Source organism: Anticarsia gemmatalis, chromosome Z (assembly GCF_050436995.1).
Source record: "Anticarsia gemmatalis isolate Benzon Research Colony breed Stoneville strain chromosome Z, ilAntGemm2 primary, whole genome shotgun sequence".
NCBI classification, from domain to species: Eukaryota; Metazoa; Arthropoda; class Insecta; order Lepidoptera; family Erebidae; genus Anticarsia; species Anticarsia gemmatalis.
In genome coordinates this window covers 3,276,444-3,295,001 of record NC_134776.1, presented here as the reverse complement: position 1 = coordinate 3,295,001, position 18,558 = coordinate 3,276,444, and the positions used below count along the sequence as shown (strand labels likewise).

General features: G+C 35.1%; 1 protein-coding gene across 1 annotated transcript in view; it reads right to left on the bottom strand.

The window, feature by feature from the left end:
• gb (solute carrier family 7 member genderblind) overlaps window positions 1–18,558 on the bottom strand; it is a 100,577-nt gene that overhangs the window by 69,588 nt on the left and 12,431 nt on the right. The window lies entirely within an intron of this gene.

The following is an 18,558-nucleotide window of genomic DNA, read 5'->3' as shown; positions in this document are numbered from 1 at the left end:
TTATTTTTGTTTTCAATAGTGTTAGTTTACAAGTAAAATAAGCGGGACAAAGTTATTATTAATACATTTTCTGACTTTAATAATATAAGTATTTTTAAAAGCATCTCGAAGGCCTGCGCTTTTAGCTTAAATGCAATTGCTTCAACTACAAAGGACCTAAAAGGAGCGACATTTTTATTCACCTTTTATTCCGTAGCAAGGAGAAAGTGGGCTAATTAAATCAAACATTGTTCTACACTTTTATAGTGATAGTGATGTAGAGTACCGCACTGATCGTTTACTCACCGCTGAGTGCAAGTGCGCTTATGAAACTATCAAGTATCGTAAACAATATCTTAGTTTTAACAATCTTGTAGCGGACTTGATTGAAAAGTTCGCGGCCTTCGACGTTCAAGAGATTTTCAACTACTTTATTATTATCGGAAGAAAGTAGTTGGTACCTTATTAAATTTAAATTCCACTTTCTTACTGCGATTATAAATGCGAAAGATTGTAAGATTGTTCGCAACTTGCAAAAAAATACTAAATGCACTTTAAAAAATCTATAAATAGTTTATTATTTAAATTTTTGTTTAAAATTCTATAGATTTTATAAAGTGCAATCAGTATTTTTTTTTATGTAACCGGCAGTCCTGTTTGACAAGATATACATACGTATGTGAACAAGACAAAAGATGTTTGTAGGGATCGTAGCAAGTGGCGTATTTTAGTGTCAGTCTTCCCTAGAGTTCACGTCACTAAGAACTAGTTCTTTAAAAACACAGCTGGTACAATATAAACTCGTTTGCTGTGAAAATAACTGCATTTACAAATGTATTTTTAAACATCTTTATGAGACCTGACAAAGGATATCGTGAGAGTAGACGAATTAAGGCATACAAGATGAGGAAGTGGCATCAATGAAGATGAGTGTCGCAAGAAAGGGCTTTAATAAGTAACAATTATAACTGGACGGGTTTCAATCATCGTGGGAAATGGTTACTTGGGTCATAATAAAAGATGGTTTTGATGCTGACTGTTTTAAGTGCAAAAATATATTACCAAGATGCAAAACGTGTCCTAAGAACTAAGAACAGTCTATGAAAATGTAAAGCTTGCGCTACCTTATTCTACAAATTTCTCCGCACCGAAGACATGTTTTATATTTTTATAAAAACAACCGGCGGAGAGCGAGTTGGAGTCGCGAAAATAGAGTTTCTAACCATTATATTTAAAAACTGTATACAACGTGCCGCTCCAATGGCTTATTTCCTTCAACGTATGGGTAGGTTAGGGGATCCCCAGTCATGTAATATACAACAATTTGTATTATTATTACTCTTTATAGAATTATTATTATACAACTCCCGCGTTAACAACTCCTCTTGTGTTGCGGGGACTTTTACAAACATACAACCAACGGACAAAAAGCACGACCAGACTCAAAACAATTATTTTTGTAGATCGCACGAATAATTGCTCCCAGTGGGAACTGAACCCACGACGTCAGGACGCAATGGTTTAGGCGTGGCGAAGTAAACCACTGCGCTATGGCGGCAGTCAATATATTATCGATACATAATATATTGATTTTGATATGATTTATAAATTATTGAAAGCTTTAATTTGGCGAGTTTTTAACGTGCGTGAGAAACTAAAACAATTATTCCTAACATTACACAGCAACATAGTTATATAAATCGTAGCGTGGAAAGACCCCGATAATAATCACGAAATAAAAAAAATCTTACAAAAAAACCTATCTCCAAGGAAAAATATCGATTTAGTAGCATCCCGAACAGGACCATCATCGATGTTTAAAAATGACGCAATTTTAAGGATACTTAAAAAAATCGTATCTTATCCAATTTGCATCGAGAGAACCATCTTCCAAATCTAAAAAGAAGCATCAATAGGTCCCTCAATACGACAAGATACGAAATAGCAAATATAAAAAATACAAACGACTTAGGAATATCCTAATTATTTTCAAGTCGGTTATAATATAATATAGTATAAACGCGCACAATTTCTTTAGCTTGTTACATAGAATTTAATCTTATGTGGATTTAATACATTACTATTTAGTTTTATACGCTCAGCAAGAAGAACAACTACGTATCTACATTGACTATCGACAATCGTGCAATATTCGAGTTATATTGCCTAGAAAACCCATTTAGAAATTCCGTATTCTGGAAAAGCTATTTTATTTTCTAGCAATTTTCACTATCAATTGCTCCGAGCGTAGGCAATCCCCCTACAGAATAAACCTAGCTCAAAGAGTATTCGTTGCTAGTGTACACACACCCTCGATAGATATTCAAATTACTACGTGAGCGTTTTAATTACATCGGACACACGTGCAGTAGTTTACTCAATAATCTGTAACAATGAAACCATCATTACATAGGCATTGTTGTGTTAATACGATATTATAATGACAACACCTGTGTGCGACAGAAACGCAGCGGTCAGGCTGGTTGCCATGCCACGAGCACTAAAATAATATACGGAATATATTTTCAAACGGAAGAAATTATGGAAACTGAGAATATCACGCCTTTTATACGTCACGGTGTAGGCAGTGCAGTAGTGGTATAAGAAATCACGGTTCGCTATTTATAATTTTATAATATTAGTCACATGTAATAGGTCGAGTCTATCGTCATATATCGGGCACATTACCAAACTCCGGAGTACCTAACTGATAAATTTCATAAATACTAATAATATTAATCAAAATAAATTAAAAATTCTGATAATATTAATTAGAAACGACCAAAAATAGTTTATCCGTCCCAAAAGTCGAAAGTGAGCCCTATCTTTATCTTTGCAGTGTAGTTGCCGTGCATAGAAGTTACTTTAGTACCTATCAATTGGAACGTGTAAACAACCTAATACTGTAAAGAACTCTCGCTATTTCTTCGTCAAAGTTTTCCCACATAGGAGAACTAGCAGTGGATTTAAGTTGACCACTTTCTTCAGGCACGCTTTCGTTACTGAGAAACGAACTGGTTAATTTATTATTGCATGTTTGTAAAGTCTTTCTCGACTGTGACACGAAAACAAATTAAGTATTTTATAGTATAAAGGAAACTTTATTATTGCAACAGCAAACTCTACTCTTAAATAGTAGAAAAAACCTTTTTTTTTTAAGTACTCTTTTTCTCTGGTTTAACGGGAAAACGAACCCCGCACTTTATCATTTCGATCATATGTCTCGCTGCACCACCGAGTTGTTAATGCACATCGGAAACCTCATTACGGTCGACAATGGACTGGTAATTATACCATAACACACTCTATTACCGCTCCTAATGGCACCCGTACTGGCCGTAATATGATTAAAAACAGATCACACCTGCGGTACTAGAAAGGCTTAAGTCTCTGCAAATTAAATTCATTTAACAACCTTATTGAAAGTGCAACTGAAGGTTTTATTCGACGTCTTCAATACAAAAAAGTCGTCTTGTATTTATTTCATTTTGTGATCTTCTTCAAAAGAAACAATCTTTTTCTTATATGTAACTTATAATGTATGTGTAACTTGTCAGAGTAAAGAGGGTTTTAGTGGTTATTATTTTGTACCAATCCATAAGCTTTTATGATACGATATGATGAGGATCCATTCACAAACTATTGAAAGCAGTCCTGCAGGTTGTATTTTCATCTTAATTAAAAGGCGCAGTAGCGCAATTCTCTACAGTCGGTACTGTTGAGTATTAAGAGATTGACATTTAAAATGTATTAAAAAAATTTTCTATAGTAGCCCGCTCGAGGTGCTGATCAGATTTTCGTGCAAAGTTTCTGGATAGCCAGCCGGATCGACTACCGACAAGGTAGTCGATCGTAGAACAGAACCGAGGGACTATCATACTCATGTTTAAAAAAGTTAATAAACATTTAGATAAGAAAGAACCATTGATCACAATGTTCAAAACAAACATTTCTTAAGCAACCATAATACATTCTCATTTTATCCTCCTGATTTTCATCACCACCTTTACCACGTTCGATTATCAAACACGGATATAATTCAAACTTATACAATTTCTTGACCATTTAAAGCGTAAGGACCAAAATAATTATATGTATCTTATAATGAAATGTACAATGACTTGGGAATAAATCTGTAATGTTATTTATAAATAAATAGATAAATATCTTGATACACATTTCAGGATACAAACAAAACATACACTTAGATGCAATGAATACTTCTATGAAATGTATACAAAGTGGGATAGCACAAGTTCCTCGAAATCCTCTACACCGTGCTTTGAGTTGCTCCTTTGATTCAAGTTACAAGAGTATTACGTGAATTAGTGCAATTCAATGGTCTAGCTTAACATGTTTAGCGTCAATAGCTTAGGCTCTATTCAGACGTGCTACAAGCACACTAACGGCGAAATGTGGTTATAAGTAAACTAGCTTTTGCCCGCGGCTCTGTCTGCGTGGTTTGTGACTAAGGACAGAATTTTTACACAAATTATCTTCCCCTTTTTTATCCCCTTTGAGGAAGAATTGATCAAATTCTTTCTTAGCGGATAACTACGTCATAACATCTACCTGCATGCCAAAAATCAGCCCGTCAACCCACTTGGTCGGATCGGGCTCATTTTTGGGCTGTGCGATGATATATCACTAATGCCAGGTTTTTGAGGCACATTTAGCAGTAGTTTATACCTGTCATTATTATTATATAAGCTTAAACGCTGTTGAATAGATAAACTACCGCTCATGTGCCTCAGAAACCGGGGGTATGACAGTCAGTCATCTTTGAGTTACATATAATTTTAGATAAATAGTAGCAGCAAAACAGCTTACTTCTTAGAAACTGCAAAATTTTATGTGGATGGGCGATAGGTCTGACTGCTTAATTCGCGATGTAGTTGATGATGATATTTCTCACACAGTTCCGTTCAACGGCAAAATGTAGTCAGTGTGAATTTAACTAGGAATTCATTTTTGTAAAAACAACTGGCTTCTTGTCGCGACTTTGTATTCGACGCTTTAATTCTGGGTATAAACTATCTTTTACCCAAACATCAAAATCCGTACTTTTGCGTGAAAGAATTACAAACTTACTAAAGAGTCACATACCTTAACTTCACTTAACTTTCAGATTTATTATATTAGTAGGATTCGAAGGATAGTGGACGATAAGGCTGTGGTACGTCAAAATAGACCCTTGTTCAAAGGACTGTACAAGGTTCTCTGAATCACATACCTTCATCCACCGTAGCACAGGGGTATCGCATCGTAATTACGCAGAAATAGCTGCTAACGTTGCAACGAACATTTCATAGCCAATGTGTTATCTACGTATGGCAAACCACAGACAGATTGATCCGCTAATTGGGAATAGTGCGCGTTCTTAGGCCGGTGGTACACGCATCGATGCGAATTAGCGATTGTGCGGGCGGATTATTGGAGAGGGCGGCGCAAAATGTTGTAGGTAGACATGTCATCAATCATTTTTTTATTATTTAGCACTTTTATCATTGTAAACTAACGGAACCTACTAATATACTAATCTAAAGGCCCACCCAGCCTCACCAAGATTAAAAAGGAATTTTACAAGAAACCTTAACAAAATGTAATTGCGTACTAAACTTTTTCAGGAATCGCTCGGTCTATTGGTGGAAAGCCTATAAAAATCCGTTCAGAAGGTTTCCTGTTTATCGCGAACAGATAGACGCGACTAGCGGACTAGTGCGTTTGTGTGAATTTAGATAAAATTGGCACACAGATAATATGATGGAGCGAACGACAGTACATAAGGCGCATGAAAACATTTTTTGCTTCGACAAGTCTTCACAAAAAAGCTTAATATACTGTTTAACTAGTAATGTAAGTGCTGTTAACAATCAATACATATGCGATTCGGTAGCAATTGGAATACGTATTTCAGTGCAGGTGTATATTGAAACAGGCCAGTACTGTTATGCAAACGTATTGTTCAAACAAATCTACACAGACCCCCAGGTACGTCTATTGAGCTGGTTTTAGGGGAACTCCATTGTATAGTTTCTAACAATTATATTCGGCTACACGTGTGCAAGGTTAGGAATCGGTTTGCCTGCGGCAATGCTCCACATGTACAATGTAGTTCCAATCTAAGGCTGCTTCGATAAATACCAATGCGTCGCAACGCGTGCACCGCACGTACCTCCGGCGAGGCGATGCTTTCTATGATCCACAGAATTATTTCGAAAATCGCTCCTGAGCGCACTTTGAGCCCGTAACACGTATGTTTGAAAATACCAACTAAATAGTCCGTATCGCAAAGGAATGAAGCAAAACAGCATTTTCATCACAAAACCACCGACATGCACCGCTTTGTGTGCATGACGCCACAATTCGGTATTCCAGCACTTTGTAGTATGAAAATACAAAAATTTCGGCGTATTTCTATAAAAAGGGGTTTATTCTCGGTGCCAATCACCTGTCGATAAACGACCAGTTTAATTAAGTCACCTTTGGCGCGGTTAATCAAAGCTTTCAGAGCCAGAATGCTTGTAGGCCGTGATGGCTTTGACGTGGTCAATTTTCAAAACTCAGTGACCGCTCGCACTATCATATAGACATAGTAAGGCAGAGTGTACATTTCTATAAGGGAACTTAAATAATGGTCTATAATCCTGCTAATAAGATTTAGGCTCACAAAAGCACACCTTCAACTTTTCGAGGTTTTATGTATTCAAAATCGGATGCTCGATCAAAGAAAACATCGGTAGAAAACCTGCACAAAAGGTTCTTGGAGGGATGCCAAAACTAGCAAACCCAAAATTGGCTTGAGACTATGACCTACAATTTTTACATATTTCCTCACAATTTTCTGGAATATGTTGCCGATCTGTTTTGCAAAATGGAATAAACAGGACACAGTTTTACAATAATTGGTTTTGCAACTCCAATAAAATATTCATACGAGAGCAGCTGAACGTTTCTAAGCTTCGAAGAGCTAGAAAGTAGGTTGTGGTAAATTGCCATTTACCGCAATCCCGGCTCTGAGCGATTATTGCATCTGTCGTTTAGCAATACTAAAAGAGATTATTCTATATGCGATGGCATACTTTTGCATCGCTTTCTACCTATATTTATTTCAGTTTTTATGTAGTTCATCACTGCGTGACACTGGTTTTTTTTCCTGCGATTTTATAACTGTTTCTGCATATTTAGAGGTCCCAGATCAAGAAAATAGTATCAAGTCAATTTCCATCAGCTCTAGTTTTGAAGATATAAGGGTATGCTATTTTCACTAGAAATTACAAATAAAATACCTCATTTTCAAATAAAAAAATGTACTACATGCTTTCAAATGATCTTTTATGCGATTTTCTACAGTGAACAAGTCTAGGCTGATCTCGACGTAAGCTCCAACAATAATCAGCCATCATATGGACGTCCCATCTACCCCGATAGCGCTCCTCCATAGTCCAATGTCTTGGTGGAATCTCTCGCCCTGCTCCTCGCTAAAATCTCCAAGATTTTCCGGAAACTTGTGCAAATGCGAATGCAAATAATGAATTTTGATGCTCATGTTGCATCCCAGCTCTTTCAAATTACATAACATGCTTTCGACTAGCTAGAAAAAAATGGCAAAAAATCCTTCTCGCGAGTACGATAAAACGTTATTTTTGTTCCTTTTGTGAGTAAATTCTTTCCTTTTAATCGAGATGCGAGCAAACATGAAGCAGTTTTTGATAAGTTTAGGTCTCTAACTAAGTCATTCAGTTCGTTTTGATTGAAAGGTTGTGGTCCCGATTGCAACACATCAAAGTCCGAATCACTATCTTCTCTTTCTACGTTCAGCTCCAAATCCATTAGTGGGTCGTCAGAAAACTTTGATGGTCCAGCCTGTACATCATCTGAAAGGAGTTGAGGTCGTTTGGCTGATCGTAAATCAGGATATATCCACTTGTTTTTATTGGTAGAGTTGATACCGTTAATATTTACCATACAGAAAAAGCAATCATCGTGATGATTTTTTGGTTCTTTCCAAATCATGGGTGTTTTAAATTTGATAGCAGTCCTTTTTCCCTGCGACCATTGACGTAGACACACGACGCAATTTTGACACACAATATGAGGCACCCATTGTTTATCTTGATTGCACAGTTCTATTTTAAAGTAGTTAGAATACGCTAGTTTTACAAATTCAAAGGTAGGTTTTCGGTATTTTTCGAAAACATATTCACCACAGATGTAGCAAAAGTTATTCGGATTATGCAAACAACGTCTTAGAGTAGAAGCCATGTCGAAAATAATAAATAAAACACTTATCTACTGGAGAAATTGCGATGATCGTAGTAAAAACGGCAAATAAGGGGAGTTTGCTATAACTCAAAAACTAGAGCTGTCACAGAAAAACTGAGGGTATATTTGAAATCAGTGCAGGAAATCCAGCAAGAATTAAAAAAAAAATCCGAGGAAAACAAAAAAAGTGCTAATTTTGTCACGCAGTGAATTGAATTCCATAATGAGTTACGTAAATTCAAAGATTTATTTTGTCACTCCTGTAGTCTATTAATCCTACGATTCAATTCGACGTAGAGACATGCCGTATAATGTATGTTTAACAAGATATATCCAGCAAGGATTATTTAGATTCTCGTTGACCAAATTGGTTCACAGTACATTTCAGTGACTAGAACTAAAATCTCATCACAGTTTCACGTAACACAGGTACCGAGAGGCGACAGAGATATTTCGAGCACTAGCTAAAATTGAGTGACGTTAGTGAATTCGACCGTAAGTGTGCTAAAGCCCTAAGGCTAGCGACAGTCTATCGGAGCATGGCTTCATTACCGCAAACCGTATATTGACGACATATTGATTTGAATATGATTAGACGCACATCGACTACATAACTACTCACTACGTTGTATACACTACGCACTACGCACAGCGGACTACGCTATATTATATTATATATATATATATATATATATATATATATATATATATCAGCTTAGCCTTTTTTCCAAGCTATGTTGGAGTCGGCTTCCAGTCTCACCGGATGCAGCTGAAATACCAGTGCTTTACATGGAGCGATTGCCTATCTGACCTCCACAACCCAGTTACTTGGGATAACACGGTACCCTTCGGTAAGACTGGTTGTCAGACTTTCAAGCTTCTTCTCATGTAATAACGAAAATGTTTCTTTACTTATTGCTGAGTACATTATTACAAACTATGTACTAAACAATATGAAATTACAATTTTTTTTCTTTTGATTATTGGTTCATACGTTAAATTGTGGATCTGATGAAAGTCTGATCAGCGTCGCTAGCGGACGTTGCAGGAACTATTTTGGCAGTACATTTTGAATGTCAAACTTTCGATACTCGATGGCACAGACTGTACAAAATCGTACTACTGGTTTCTTTTTAAAATTCTTTGACAGTCGTTACCAGTAGTCAGAAGCTTGAAAGATTGACAAGCAGTCTCACCAAGGAACATAGTGTTTTATTTATAACCACAGTAACTGGGTTATGAAGGTACGATAGGCAGTCGCTCCATGTAAAATACTAACATAGTTGGAAGAAAGGCAAGGCTGTTGATGACTTATTAATAACTTTTAGACTTTCGCGTTGCATGTTTACTTAGGTATGTTTACGTTAAATCACGTATTCTTTGAAATATAAATTGACTTATTGGTTCCTTAGTAATATGAAACTGTCCTAAAAATGTAATAAAGCGCCCCTTTTTGACCATCAAAGGGTTAGACAGAATGTATTCACTCCCCTTCGCTTCGTATCAAGTTGGACGCAGCAAAAAATATAGTGAGACTTAAAAAATGCGCAATAGTTTTGTAGCGTCACATTCATTGCATCGTTGATCACATTGACAGTCGATAACTATACTTCTAACATAACGCTGAGTAATTTTTTTTTTTGTTAATATGTAAGACTTAAAGCTTTAAATGTATAAATAATTGCTCAAAGTCCTCTAAACTAAAGAAATAAAGAGCCTAACGCTTGACTAATAACGATACGAAGTAAACTAGCTGTCTTACCTCTTTGAACGTATGCGTAACGTAACATAATGATTTAGATTATTTAAAATTATTTTATTGCTTACGAAGATTACAATCCAACTGATTTTAATTTCCTTACCGATAGAATATACGCGAAAGTTTGTAAGAATGTTCGATAAATTAAATCGTAAAGAACAGTGCACGGATTTCCAAAAAAAAATATAAAACAGAAATAATAATTTATAAAACGGATTAGCATAGCCTAATTTTATATCGCCAAATTAATTAATGGTCATGAAGATTCTCTACTACTATCGGCTACCGACAACTGGCTAGCTATCGATAAATTTTAAACGGAAATCGGTTTAGCGCCTCTACCGGATTTCGAAAGAACTATTTTGACAGAACATTATAAATATCAAACTCTCGATACTCAATAATATAGACTATACAGAATTGCGCAACTGATCATAGACATTAGTAAAAAAATAATGCACTTCTTTTCGGCACTTAGCGTTTACAATAACGATAGAAATTAGACCTATACAATGTTATTTGCACACAAAATTATACATAAAAAAAACAAAAAGAAGTAAGTACTGTATCAAATACTCAGAAAGTCTTATTAAAAAGAACTTATCACTGCTTATCGCGGATCTCATAAGGACATGTGGATATCTAGTCCACCACACTATGAATAAGGATTCGGGTCTTTGCATTCATTGTACAGCAGTGCTATAATAGAACCATAATCTTTCCGAATTAAATATCGGGTATTTGGCCGACCAACAAACATCTAACATAGTAAATTATCCAAATCATTATATCAGTAAAATAATTACTAAAGTAGTAGATAAATACACCTTCGTATAGTAAAGATTACTCGCTTTTTATGTGCTGTTGGTCTCCCAAAGACAAAACTATTGGTACTAATAAGGAATTATGTACGTTTAATAACTGACTAACTAAATAGTCTAGTGATGAGAAGTTAGAATCGTTTACATACAATTAAGATCAATGTACATTTGAATGAGTGTGTTCGTGTGGCTTTGTCACTTATGAACAATGTTTTTGATTGTCTAATAAATAAAGTCAACTCCCTCCCAGCTGTTTGCGTTAATTAAACATGCAACGAGAAAATTTAAAATTATGATGACAACTCCCGCAGTAAAAACTACTCAAGGCGCCTACAATAATTTAACGATAACTAAACTTCGCACAACATTTTGGTTGATTCTTACCACGATTTTACTTATTTTGCAAGCTTATGTCGATTCTTCGAAATCAATTATAATTTGTTTTAAAAGTACATAACTAAAAATGTATTTAGACACAATGATAGTTATCCAACATCGAGATCGTTACCAAAGTTCGGATTCACGAACCTTGGTAGGCCCTGGATTAGTGCAGATTTTACAAACATACCAACAACGGACACAGTACCTACACAATAATTTAATATTATACATACATATATATTTTTATGTCTATATTTAACCTGCGCTATAACACTGGGATATCAATGAGAAAACTATTTTTACCACTACCGGCCTCGATGTCATGCCTTCTAATGAAGATATACCAAAAATTCATTAGTTTCTGAATAACCCTTTTCATTTTATAAACACCTGAATTATACGGCGATCAATGGTTTCTTGTACCGATTTAATACCCCTGGCAGTAGTCGCAAATAATAATCATGCAACATGAAGATTTAAGTTACAAGTTATTAGCTTCCGCCCTCGACAGGCTTCGTTAGAATTTGTACAGTAGTTCTTTCATGAAAGTGTAACAACCATACTCAGTTTCTTATAAACTTTCGCATTTATAATATTGGTATGATTTCCCTTAAGATCATCATCAGTCATCCTTGCATATCTCTGCATGATGCATCATCCCGTGTGGAAAGTTTCTGGCTAGCCGTTCCCACCGTTTATACCCTCGAGATAAATCTATTACTTACAAAATATAATCTTTAAAACTTCGCGACTGTTATACCCAAAGGGTTAGACTGAAATATATTGAAATAAACTCCTTTTCCGCAGTTGAAATGTTGATCTGTTATAAACGGGGGCAAGTTTATGACCAGGCATGTTACAAAACTTAGATCTACTACCTATTTGTGAAAATACTAACAATAAATTAAAAACAAGCCGGCAGAAAATTTTAATTGCGAGACGGTCTCGCGGCCGCAGGAATCGGAATCATTATTTATAATAAGGGCAAAAACGTTTTTTATATGGAAGCCTCCGTAATTATTTATTTTATTCTGTTTTTAATGTTTACTTTCAAAATATCAACTGTCTAACTATCGCGGTTCATAGATACAGTCTGAGAACGGTAAGATAGCAAAGTCTCAGTAACAGGGTCCAGTTTTTACCATGTTATACGGACTCCTAAAATCTAAATTTATGTTTCTGAAAAATGTGACAAACAACAAGCCCGGAAGCTTACGTAATTGTTGATTGGACTAGTAATCATAATATAGTAAATACTACAGCCTTATATACACTAAATGTTAGTAAGACATATGTGGTTTCACTTTGAGCTCTCCCTCTAACAAGATTGTTACCACTAATCAAAGGACTAATTAATTCAATAGCCGAACGTAATTACATCTTAGCGAGAGCTACAATATTACGATCTGTTCATAATTCCCTATTGTGTTGTTTATTGAATATTATATCAATACTAAATATTGATATGGTATATAGGTACCTATACCTATTTGTTAGGTATCTAGTACAGTTCGTAATAAGGATCGCTGTGAATACTTTACAAGCTAGCTAGGGCCTATAGAGATGAAGTCGTATGAGTAGAAGTAATTACTTGTTACCGAGTACTTATCGGCTTACAAGATAAATAGGAAAAAAACCCGGCCGAATGCGGGGTGGACTCGCGTGCGAAGAGTTCCGTACCATATTTTTATTAAAAAATTGCATGAAGAACACGTTAGTTGTATGGGAGCCCCCTTAAATATATTTAAAATCTTTTTTTTTTGTATTTACTATTGCAGCGGCATCAGAAATTCTTACACTCATCTTTGAATTTTTTAACTGTCTCACTATAACGGTTCATGAGTTACAGCCTGCTGTCAGACCGACAGCGAAGTCACAATAACAGGATCCCGTTTTTACACTTTTGGGACGGACACCTAAAAAGATCACTGATATGTGCCAATATTTTAATGACAACTTCATAATACATATTTGAATAATGACTAAACTGAATGTTAAAAGAAGTAACAAGTATTTTTGCTTACAAATTGACTTTGCGTATGACTAACCGTTCGTTCCACTGAATTATTTCGACATTTACATAGATTGTTGTCGGAATAGAAATATAGAGTTTCAGAAGTTGACTCAATTTTAGAATAAGTGGCTTTGTCAGCAGTAGTGTACCCGAATGCTGACCACGAGGTCCCGAGTTCGATTCTCAAGTCGGACCAAATGCTTTTTCTAATTTGTGTTAGATTAAGTATAGGTAATAATTCTCAAAAGTAGTCCGGAGTTTGGTAACGTGCCCGGTAAATGGCAATAGGCTCACCGCCTATTACATGGGTCTAACATTGTTATTGGCGTACTGTGCGTGTATTCCAAACTATTCTGCCTATACCTTCTAGTAAAACAGGTGTGATACTATGTACTAATATACGCAGATTCATATGTATTTTAATGAAATGAACCAAAAGCAGAACCGATCTTTAATTAAACATTTTTAAAGACATATTCTACAACACCGTAATCATAAATGAACACTATATAAGTATAGGAATTTTACACATACTCTTAGTATTGAATTACAATGACCTCATAATTTGCATGTACATTCAAAACGGCCTATTAGCACTATTGTTCAAATGGAGTACATGATAACAATAGTTAAAGAAACCAAACTTATAACGTTGACTCGAGTCTGTTGCAGCAAGTAATTAGTCCGAAGGAATTTATTTCACTCAATGTCTAAACCAAGAGCTTTCAAGAAATGATGACTGTGGTTGGAGAGTTCAGAGAGTTATTGTATTTCATCTTCATTAGTTCAAAAATGTATTATATTTTTAACTTATAATTTTGAGTTTATTGATGTTTTCTCCGTTCCAATTTTACTGTCCCAGTTCCGTTTTTTTTATTATTTCCGTCGTATTGAAAGATCGATTTGGCAACTTTACTTCTAGTTGAAGAAACCTATGTTTCATGCTTTAATTGTCCATAGTTAAACGGAAACGATCCAACCCACACAGACGTAGTTTCGAGATATTTAACTTTAAAGTTCAGATCGTATTCCGTCATTGATTCTCCACTTTAACTTTGGGGACTAACTCAGGACTATAACTTCATGGTGGGTTTGAATTTTACTTGGATTGTTTTCTTGATATTAAAATTTTAACTTCAAGGAGTGTTTTAATAGTGTGGGTTGGATCCTTTCCGTTTAACTACGGCCAATTGTAGTTGCGCTCACGAGTCGGAAAACGATTTATTGGTTAAGCAACGCTTACCAAAATCATACCATAGATGGGTGACCGCATAGTGGTATTTAAACTAAACGTCTCCTTCGGAGGGCACGTAAAACGTCGGTCTCGGCTACTATCGATTAAGATAGCAGTCGTTAAGTCATGACAAAGTTCGGCGGCCTCAACAACTTTGACACTAGGTTGACCACTACCCAGACGACAAAAAAATTACTTTAGAAAAGAAAAGTGTTACATTACATTTGGCATTAGATAACTGTTCTAATATGCATACAATGTTACGATACGCAAAAACTCGTTATGCAAATGAGTACTATCGAAATCATTTGAATTTATAATACGGATTCTATTGAATTTTAATGAGCTAAAAGGAGAATTGACCAATTGTCGAACAATCGGCTTAAAATAATGAACAAAATCAAATCATGTATCTATTCAATAATAAAGTAAAATTTTGATTAAAAATTTTATGATCGTCGTTACAATTACTGTATTTTTAATTAGCCTGGAAAGAAGGGAGAAGTTTTATGATAAGAGCTAGCAAGAAACCCACGGCCACTATTTTCAATCGCCAAATGATTTACAATGTGGTTGACACAATTAATGATCTTGCGGGGAGCTGCCAACAATCAGCGATGTTGATTAAACGGCGATTATAAGATAAAAAAAAGTATATGGCTGAGTATATAATTATAGGGAGATCGAAATTATATTTACGTTGTTCTCTTTCGTTATTTGTCTTGTATTAATACATAAAGACAAGATATTTCAATCGCACATAATTATTAACATTGTTTTTTTAGAAAATCACGTATTCTTTAACGACTTAGCAAGCCATATTATTTACAAGACAAACTTTAAAAGTTTAAATTAAATAATTTAAGTAGTTAGGTCAAATGAAGACATTTGTGATTGTCAAAATTAGTTAGTAAATCTATAGCCAGTTCGAAAGTTTGCACCAATAAGAAAAGCTCGCAAGAAACTCTTAAACACTTTTTTAATCGCCAAATATTTTTACAGTTATAAAAGTGTCCATTGCCCCCAACATTGAAGTCTGTCCGTCACAAATTTTACGTAATCCTAACACGCGGTTTTGGCGTCCTACAAATACAATAGTTTTCTCTTTAGCCAGTCGACACTTTAGCTATGCCGTATGTGTTATGCCGTATGGCGAACTTCTTATTTATTCACAATCTATTCATAGATGTAACAGTTCTACATCAGTTCTACAATTGTCTTGTAACGCTTCGATGTGTTATTTTTATATAGAACGACCGCACTAGGAATGATTTTTGCGTCGTGGGAGATAATTAAGTTTGTTGTATGTGATACTATTAATATTAATTTGCCTGTGTGGTCTGACGGCTTCCGACTGATGATCTCGAAGTATCAGATTCGATACTGGGTAAAGTGCTATTGGTATTTTTTAACAAAAATGATTAGAGAAAAGTCTTATTTTAATACTAGCTGCTGCTGACCCGCGCAACTTAGCTTGCGTCCAATAAGAGAGAATGGATGACATTTTTCTCCGTTTTTGTAACATTAATTACTGGTACTCTGCTAATTTTGGTCGTAGCGTTATGATATATAGCCTATGTCCTTTCTCGGGTATCAAAATATCTCCATACCAAATTTCATGCGAATTAGTTCAGTAGTTTAGGCGTGATTGAGTAGCAGACAGACAGACAGACAGAGTTACTTTCGCATTTATAATATTAGTATGGATTGTCCATACTAATCCGGAGTCTAGTAACATCCCGGCGTATGGCAGTAATGTTGCCTCTTATTTAATAGGGTTATCATCGCAAATGGTGAAGCTTAAGTACGATACGCTTCTGCCTACAACTCCTGATACAAGAAGGATAATGTTGTATGTAAAATAATTGCTAAGAGATAAGTTTGTACTTAACATGCGCATTTGGCATTTGTATGTAAATGACACGTTACTTCAACAAATTAGATAGAATGATATGCTACTAAAATGTCGAAAACCGACACGTTTTGTGTTTATTTATATTTAATTACTAGATGACCCGTACAGCTCCTCTCACGTTCCCCATGTCTTAAAGACAATAAAAAAAAACAATATTCATTTGAAAAATAACGTAATTGGCGATTCATTCATATATGTAAGAAGATTCATGATTCTTTCTTATTAGGAAACATGCCAATTGAGGTAATTCGTATGATAAAAAATTAGATATTTTCCCTTTAGCGGGATTAATACTATATTTTCTCTTCGTGTTTTCATATACCCACTTGACGTTAAAGAAACATTAATAAGACAGTTAAATGAAAAGAATAGCTGTTAGAATGGTTTTAAGTTCCATTTTCTATGTAAAATAATTGTGAAAAGTAATAGCTCTTTCTCGTTTGTGTTTGTCATAAAACAAAAAAACGCACTCAAAGTATACTTCAAGGCTAAGTATAATTGCAGCTACTATTAAAATACTACAGTTTTTGCGTACAAGTAAGTAACAAGACATTTATAATAATTTACTCTTTCTCATTAATTGTACTTGTTAGGTTAAGTAATAGATAGACTCAGGATACCACAGGTTTACTTAAACCTTAGTGGTTTTTTGTTGCTATTATAAAGTTATTGTTGTTATTTTCTGTTGAAATGATAAATAAATTAAAAAAAAAAATAAGCACAAGTATTTTTTAAGATTATTTTGTTACAAAACGCATAAAATGCTCTTCTTAACTCTTTGCGCTGATTTCGATATGAGCATCGAGACATCGGTAGTTAGTGGTTTAACTTTTTTCCTAAAAAAAAAAACAAATGTACCAAAGGAATCCAGATTTCATTCCACACCCTAATACAATTTGTTGTCTACTCAAATTAGGCGAAGCAAACCTTAGTATGTGTGGGTACGCGTACTGTATACTTTTCTACTCCTTTTCAAATCCTTTTGTTTTAGCTCTTTCATTAAAATCTTCTTTAAATTGGTAAATACATTTATATTTAGGCAACATTTTGTGAAATATACAACTCAACTCGCTCTGATATTTCTTCCTTGAATGTGTCCGCTACTTGATAATGGTACTTATTATTACGAGAATATTTAGGAGACTATTCCTATAACTACAATAGATAAAGCAAAATAAAAATAAAACATTAGTTTCAGATAGAAAGGAAACGGACTCACACTCCACCTCACAATTATTATTATCTGATCATTACAGAAATCAGAAGACGATACATCCTGTCGCTATTTCTATGGACCGGTGAAGCGATTAATAAAATAACACTTGTTTTTGCAGAAACAAACCGTGACAAGGAAAAATACACAAGAATTTTATCGATATTGTTACCTAATACTTCCTGGGTGACTAATGTCTGCCTCTGTGGCCCGGTCGGTTATGTATCCGACCGTTGACCACCAGGTCCCGGGTTCGATTTTTCTTTTCATTTAAGACTAGAGGCCGCCCGGTGGAAACCCTTCCCGTGTAAATCCCGATCCCTCGGGAAAACCGGGATAAAAATGTAGCCTATGTCTTTTTCTGGATCTTCAGCTACCTACATACCAAATTTCATCGTAATCGATTCGGTAGTATTTGCGTAGAAGAGTAACAAACATCCATGCATACCTACATACTCAGAAACTTTCGCATTTATAATATTAGTAGGAAAATCTCAATAGTAGCCCGGAATTCACTAACATGCAGGCAGTATCAATAGGCTAGCCATATATGGGACTAACATTGCTAATGGTAAAACGCAAGTGTTTTGCTCACATCTTCGAGTTATAACAGGCGTAATCCATACTAATATTATAAATGCGAAAGTAACTCTGTGTCTGTCTGTCTGTTACTCAATCACGCCTAAACAATTTGCCTAAAATTTGGTATGGAGATATTTTGATACCCGAGAAAGGACATAGGCTACTTTTTACCCCGGGAAAATGACGCATTCCCATGGTAAAATTCAGGTGGCGGACGAAATCGCGGGTAAAAGCTAGTATTATAAATGTAGGCGTGATATTATATAGCTATAATTCTATTGTATTTATTTTATTGTACGTAATAATAACAATTCCTCGACATCGGTTTATTAATGGATTAATTACTGTTTATTTTTTGTGTTTATTCTGATAAAGGTCACACTAATTAACAGAAA